The following is a 7406-nucleotide window of genomic DNA, read 5'->3' as shown; positions in this document are numbered from 1 at the left end:
TGTTAAGTGTCGGTCCCACTAACTTAACCTCTTCATTGGGTACAAGAATGGGAGCATCTGTATCTTTAACCTCCTTAACACCAACCTTCACTTGATCATGCAACAAAGGGATGTTGTGAATGGTTGCGGGTCCCTCATAAACTCTTCCTAGGGCAACCAGGCAGGGAGGATTTTCTTCGATGTACAACCCGCATTTGTCTGAGTCACTCGTGTCTAGATCGTTCCTTGAAGGATCAACACAACTCTCCTTTGTGATGACACAAGCAGCCGAAGGACCAATCTCAGGCTCAGGTGGTAGTGCAAGTCCCTGTGATTGCATCTGTTACTGAAACTGGGACTGCATCTGGCTGAAGGATAACATTAGATGTCGAGTCACTTTTTCTGTGATCGACTCCTCCAGCTGGTCCTTGATTTGTTGAGTCAGCTGCTCTAGGTCTTCGGGAGCCATGGAGGAGGAAGTGCGAGCGGTCCTTGGAGTCGGTCCAAAGTATTGCTTGATCGTCACACCGGCTCCAGCAGCACGCACATGACCGGGGTGTTCTGGTCGCCCAATGGCAGCAGTCAGTACATCCTGATGTCTATGGGTGACAAAGGAACCCTGTGATGCTTGCTCCTCCAACGAATCTTATAAAGAACACATTTATTGGTTTAATCAATCACACAATAAACATAAATAATTACAATTATTAATTGAAAGTGACTTACAATCTTGTCAGCAATTTGCTTTGCTGCCTTAGACATCATCTAGCCAGTTTTCTTCATGCGGGCCATCTTCCATTTGACATGTCGTTTGATGGGAGAAAAAGGATCAATCACGGTGTCAGTGCTTCCGGATTGAGCAGCTTCCTCTAGTTTTTTCTTTGTCTGCTCATCCATCAACTTCTTTTCTAAATATTCATAACCCCCACGAGACAACACGTGTGGGACAGTGTTTTGCTTCTAGATGGCCTGTGCCTTTTTCCGCACATCCTGCAAAAATTCAACATTAATGAAACTCATGATTACAATGTATTATAATAAGTTAATTTAAAGTTGAAAACAATGAAAATCATAAAGTAGATACCTCCCATGAAGGGTCTCTGTGGCTCTAACAAAATTGAGTCCATTTCTCCTTGCTAATGCCGTATTTTTCGCATACAGTGTCATCGACACTACCCTTGTCGGCTGCAAGTGCCCATTTCAACGTCAAATCAGACTTAAACTGTCTCCACTGCTCCCCCACAGCCTGAAGTATTTTCTTTTTTGTCCTAACATCAGATGCTTCAGGGATATCAAATTCAGCCTGACAAATAAAAAAATTAGGTTTTATTGTTACTAAATTAAAATTTTTTGGCTAATAAACAATATGCAACATGAAAACTAAAATACCTGAATATCCTCCCATATCAAATCCTTCTGAGCAATAGGGACTTGCTTCTAATTCTTGTATGTCACATCGACCTTATCACGAGCGATGATCCCCAAATATATTCTTAACTTCTTTTTGTGGGGATTGTCGGCCTTCTCGGTCGTAGGATTGACATGGACCACCGGTCTCTCTACCCCAACTGGTCTAGTCACCAATGATCTTAGCTGTGTGGCTTTTCTTGTCCACTTCAAGGTAGACGACGACTATGATGCTGCATCAGTAGGAGGAGGAGGAGGAGGAGGAGGAGGAGAGTTGGGTGGAGTAGCCATTTGCCTATAAAGAAAAAAACATTTGTTAATTAACATTATCACAAAACTGAATAAGTTATGTAAAAGAATGGACTGAAATGAAATACATAATAAGAAAATTACATTAGACGATGTTAATTAATTCTCCTTCATCATGATCATTACGATTAGCATGAACATCGTCAACTTCTTCTTCTCTGACGACGTTAGGCGACATTTGTGTGGACAAAGGACTAACATAAGTATCAATGTATGAATCATCATCTTTAACATTAGCACCAATTGTTTTCCTGTGTAGAACCACTGACCACCTTTCATCACAAGGGTCTTGAACATAAAATACTTGTTTAGCTTGTTTTGCCATTATGAAAGGATCATTCTGGTAAGCGAGTTTCTTTAGATCTACCAACATAAATCCTACACCATCGGTCTGTACATCGGTGTTCCTGTCATCCCATTTACATTTGAAAACACAAACAGTAAATTTGACATAGTTAAGATCCCAAATTTCTTCAATGAACCCAAAGTAAGGGATGGAAGCTACACATGGATTGTCATCATGTACACTGGTGAAGTGTTGAGATTCAGCCTTTAGGGTGACCCCACTATTTTGCATTGTACTTTTCTTGTATTGTGCTTTTGTATAAAAGGAATACTTGTTTATATCGTATTCTTTCCAAGTTATAACATTTCTTTTAGGCCCATCTGCTAGCTTTCTTAACGTTTCAGAAGCATTATCAGCAAAGATTGTATCTTTAAACCAATCTAGGAAAGTCTTGTTATGCTTTTTCAAGACCCAGTTCTTCGACATTTTTGGATTACTTTCTTTCACTAAACCTTCATGCCGAAGTATGTATGGAAAAATTTCATTACTGTTTTTCAACACATACAAGTGAGCTTGTAACAAATCTTCTACACTTGGAGTGATAACATGCAGTCCTCTTGAACCCTTACTACCCACTCTTTCGTCATGTCGACACTCGGGAAGCCTAACAGGTTTAGCCTTTTCAATGTACTCAAAACAAAATTCAATGGCTTCTTCTACAATGTACCTTTCTACAATAGATGCTTCTGGACAATGTAAATTCTTCGTATATCCTTTTAAGATCTTCATGTATCACTTAACGGGGTACATCCACCGCAAATAAACTGGACCACAACATTTTATTTCTCTGACCAGATGAACAATTAAGTGAACCATGATATCAAAGAAAGCAGGAGGAAAATACATCTCCAACTGACACAATATAATAACAGCCTCGTTTTCCAGCTCATCTAACTTCACAGGATCAAGGACTTTGCTACATATGGCTTAGAAGAAAAAGCGCAGTCGAGTTATGGCTAACCTGACTTTGTTAGGCAAAATGTCTCGTATGGCCACGACTAACAATTGTTGCATCAAGACGTGACAATTGTGAGACTTTAACCCTACTAACTTAAGATCCTTCAACTGCACAAGACTCTTAATATTTGAAAAGTATCCATGTGGGACTTTGACCCAGCGCAGACACTGACAAAAACCCATCTTCTCCTTTCTGGACAAAGTATGATAAGCTAGAGGCAAGTATATTTTTTTACCATCAGACCTTGGATGCAACTGCGATCGTATACCCATCTCAGCTAGATCTTGACGAGTATTCAAACCATTTTTCGTCTTGCCTTGAATGTTAAGGAGCATTCTGATGACACTATCACATACATTTTTCTCCACATGCATAACATCAATACAATGTCTAATATCTAGATCATATCAGTATAGAAGATCAAAGAAAATCGACATCTTCTTCCATATAGTATTCAACGGTATTGGCCCAGTTTCATGTTCTTGACTTCCATTAAATGCTTTTTTCAATCGCCTGTAAGGGTGATGAGATTTTAGAAAACATCGATGCCTAGTGTACACTGTTTTCCTACCATGTTTAAGTTGTATGTAGCTTGTGTCTTCTTCACAGATGGGGCATCCATGATGACCCTTAACACTGTAACCGCTCAAATTCTCATATGCTGGAAAGTCATTAATGATACAAAAAAACATTGCACGCATTTGAAAAGTCTCATTTTGAAACCCATCAAACACTAAAACCCCCTCGTCCCACAACTTTTTCAAGTCTTCAATCAATAGACTTAGATAAACATCAATGTCATTTCCTGGCTATCTTGGGCTCGATATTGTCATAGACAACATCATGTATTTTCACTTCATGCACAACCAAGGAGGAAAATTGTAAATTACTAGTAGAACTGGCCATGAACTGTGTTGAGTGCTTAAACTGCCATATGGATTCATTCCATCCCATCGGACACAGTATCTTCTTCGCTTGATAGTAACTTTTAGACAATGTGTTTTCCTCTGGAAGCATATCATGCACTATTTGAAGCAGCGAACTAAAACTTTTGTCACTCTACCCATATCTGGCCTTGACATTAACTAGACTTAACACCACTAATAAAAACGTCAACGAATTCTTGCACCCTAGATACAAAGGTTTCTTTGAATCAGTTTGCAATGTATCATACATAAGGGCATGTGCTTTTTGAAAAGACTCTTGTCCAAGGTCACGAATCATATCCTCCAAGCAATCTCCCATTTCTACATCAAACGGTTCACATTAGGACCCACTCTGCTTGTTTGTCAATTCACGATGTCATATCCACGTTGTATAATTCTTCTTAATTCCATCACACAATAGATGCTCCCGTATGTCGTTGACTTTTTGTCGTCTCCTATTCAAACAATTTATGCACGAATAAAAAAATTTGTCGTTTTCATTTGGTAGACTTCTTTCTGAAGCAAATTGTAGGAACTGTTCCACGCATTCCTCATACGCAGCGCTCAAGTGACTTTTATTCATCCAACTTCGATCCATCTAAATAGTAACTCGGTGATACTCCAAAACTCATTGAATGCATGAAATCTCTCTTTTTCATTTAAGGTGTGACCCTATCCCATTCAGGAAGACATTTTTTTATGGTAGATTCATGCTCAAGGTTAATATTATTTTGTTAAATTTGACGAAATTTTGACGGTATTTCGCCTTGGTCTCCAAGTATACGACATGAAATTGGTGACATTAATTCCTCAATAATCAAGTATGCACTCAGAGAACAACTAGAAATGCATCATACCAAAATTCCATCAAATTAATCAAAATAATGTTAACCTTAACACATGAATCTACCATAAAAATATGTGTCTCCCCGAACTGTCCAAACGAACAATTCAAGATTCAATACAATGATTAATGCAAACTGTCCGCAAGAATAATTGTATTCAATCTCAAACAGGAATCTAAGGTTCACTCATTGTGAACAAAAGTTGTATGTAAAGCAAAGTACATTAATGACATACAACAACATACAAAAACAATCATAACAAAATTAAGCATAAAAAATTTATGAAAAACTTTCGTACCTGTGACGATGATCAGTACAGTGTCCAACAGCGAATGTCGTGATGACGATGCAAAACTTTCATACTTGTCACGATGATCAGTACAGTGATCAGATTTGTTGCATAATTATATGATGACACCAATTAAATAAAATTCTAGCCAAAACGAAATTGACAATAATAGAACTTGGATATAAGTACAAAATGATATTCTAATTATTGAGGCAGCACTAAACATCACATAACAAAAAAGTCCAGTATATCTGGCAAGAGGAGATGCAGTTGATATATACTCACAAATAAATGATAATATGATTTATTTTTTTAAAATGATACATGTCACCTCATAGCTTGGGCAGCTACACAAACAAAGCAAACACTCTCTCTCTTTCTCACTTAAAATGATACATGTCACCTCATAGCATGTTTGTGAATGAAGTTTGTAAGGTTGGGTTGGACATGAAGGATGTTGCGTGTGATAGGAACCTTATAGAAAATATGGTCAATGATCTCATGGGTCACAAGAAGGAGGAGTTTTTGAATTCGACATAGGAAGTGGCTATGTTGGCTAACCATAATGTGAGGTGATTCTTCTTACTCCAATTTCGATTGTTTGATCCACTTCATAAAATCAATAAGTCAACATCATACAGATTGGAAAGGTGATGAGAAACTCGCTTTCTCCTCAAATTATGGAAGTGAGAAGAAGCAGTGGAGTGAAAGTTCCTATATGGTACTCCTATCTATGGAAATCTAATTAAGGACATAGGGATTGGAAAAGTGATGAAAAACTTGCTTACTCGTTTGTCATCCAATCCTTCTCCCTGCCTCATTTCATCTTTCTAGATTTTAATTCTAGCTGCCATTGGCTCATTAAGCTGAGAGTTTCTTATGCTTTTGTTGAATTTCTTGTGTTAATTTTTGTAAGCTGACATGATCATATTTATAGGACAAAACTGTGTTCATTCAATGACAACCCATGCCTAACTGATTTGCAACACCCATCTCAGACTAACCACCAATATATCTACGGTGTCTCTCCTATAAGTGCTTAGCATTTCATTGTTATTACTGATATGCCAAGATTGCATAAAAGGCTGCAATAGTTGACCATGTAAGTGTTGTGAATTTAGATGGGGCCTGCATATTTGATTTTTTGTTGTGGCAATTAGTTTGATGGTATGTGATTAGGCTTTGGGGTGGACGTGGGTGCTGTCATGTTCTTGGATGGGGAGGTTATTTCAGGATGGTTTATTTGTGAAGATATCTTTGTTAGGTATGTGATTAGGCTTTGGGGTGGACTTGGATGCTATCATGTTTGGGGTTATTAGAAATTAAACTCAAATAGATTAACCACTAGTCCACTAGATACATAAAAATACCATTCTTCCACCTTTACAGCCTACTCCATTATTATTAGACCATATGAAGATGATGCTTCAAATAGTGAAAGCTCACTCCAACATCCTGAAGCTATTTCTCAATTAGTTAACTTAAACCAAAATGTATATGAAAATCCAAATCAGGGAACCGTGAGTCATGAAGAATATTTCGGAGTTTTGGATGAGATCAAAACTAAGAGCTACTCCTATGACATTGATAAGGATACAAACATTTATGATGGAAATACCTCATGTCTTGCAACATGCACAACGAGCAGCATAGATGATGATCTTTGCAAGGGTTCTTTTACATATGAAGCTGAGGAGGTGGGAGGAAATGAACTTGGTTGTCTCACATAATGTGTTGGAACTCAGTGTTTCGGAGCTCCTAAGCTACTCTATGGATCTACAGACTATGGTTTAAAGATTGATCTTTGGTCATTGGGATGTGTCTTTGCTAAGTTATTAACATCGAAGCCATTGTTTCCTGAAACAAGTGATGTAGATCAGCTCAGCAGAATTGTAAGTGTATTGGGGAACATTAATGAGGAAACTTGGCTTGGTTGTTCCAAGCTTCCTGATTATGGATCAATCTCATTTGGTAATGTGGAAAATGCAAGTGGTCTTGAAGCATGCATGCCCAATTGCTCCCCTAATGAAGTTTCCCTAGTGCAAAGATTGGTTTGTTATGATCCAGCAAAGAGAACCACAACTATGGAGTTACTTCAGGACAAGTACTTTAGTGAAGAACCTTTTCCTGTTCTAATTTTTGAATTATGGGTTCCTTTGACTAGAAATGGACAAGACCAAGATTCCCTTGGTGGGCACAATGAAATGGGGTCTGATTTTGATTTGGAGGAGTTTGGCAGCTTGAATATCACCACAACTGGTTCTGATTTATCTAAACAAATCCCTTGAACATGAAGGATATGATGCACTTTGAATTTTGTTTTTTTAATTAGTATATAAAAAAAATT

At 37.9% G+C, this 7406-nt stretch overlaps 1 pseudogene; it reads left to right on the top strand.

Annotated features, from left to right (window-relative positions):
- Positions 1 to 1453: 1453 nt before the first annotated feature.
- On the top strand, positions 1454 to 7347 carry LOC114405101 (annotated as a pseudogene).
- The last annotated feature ends 59 nt before the right edge of the window (positions 7348 to 7406 follow it).

This window comes from Glycine soja, chromosome 3, assembly GCF_004193775.1.
Source record: "Glycine soja cultivar W05 chromosome 3, ASM419377v2, whole genome shotgun sequence".
NCBI lineage: Eukaryota > Viridiplantae > Streptophyta > Magnoliopsida > Fabales > Fabaceae > Glycine > Glycine soja.
This window is presented reverse-complemented; position numbering and strand designations above follow the sequence as displayed.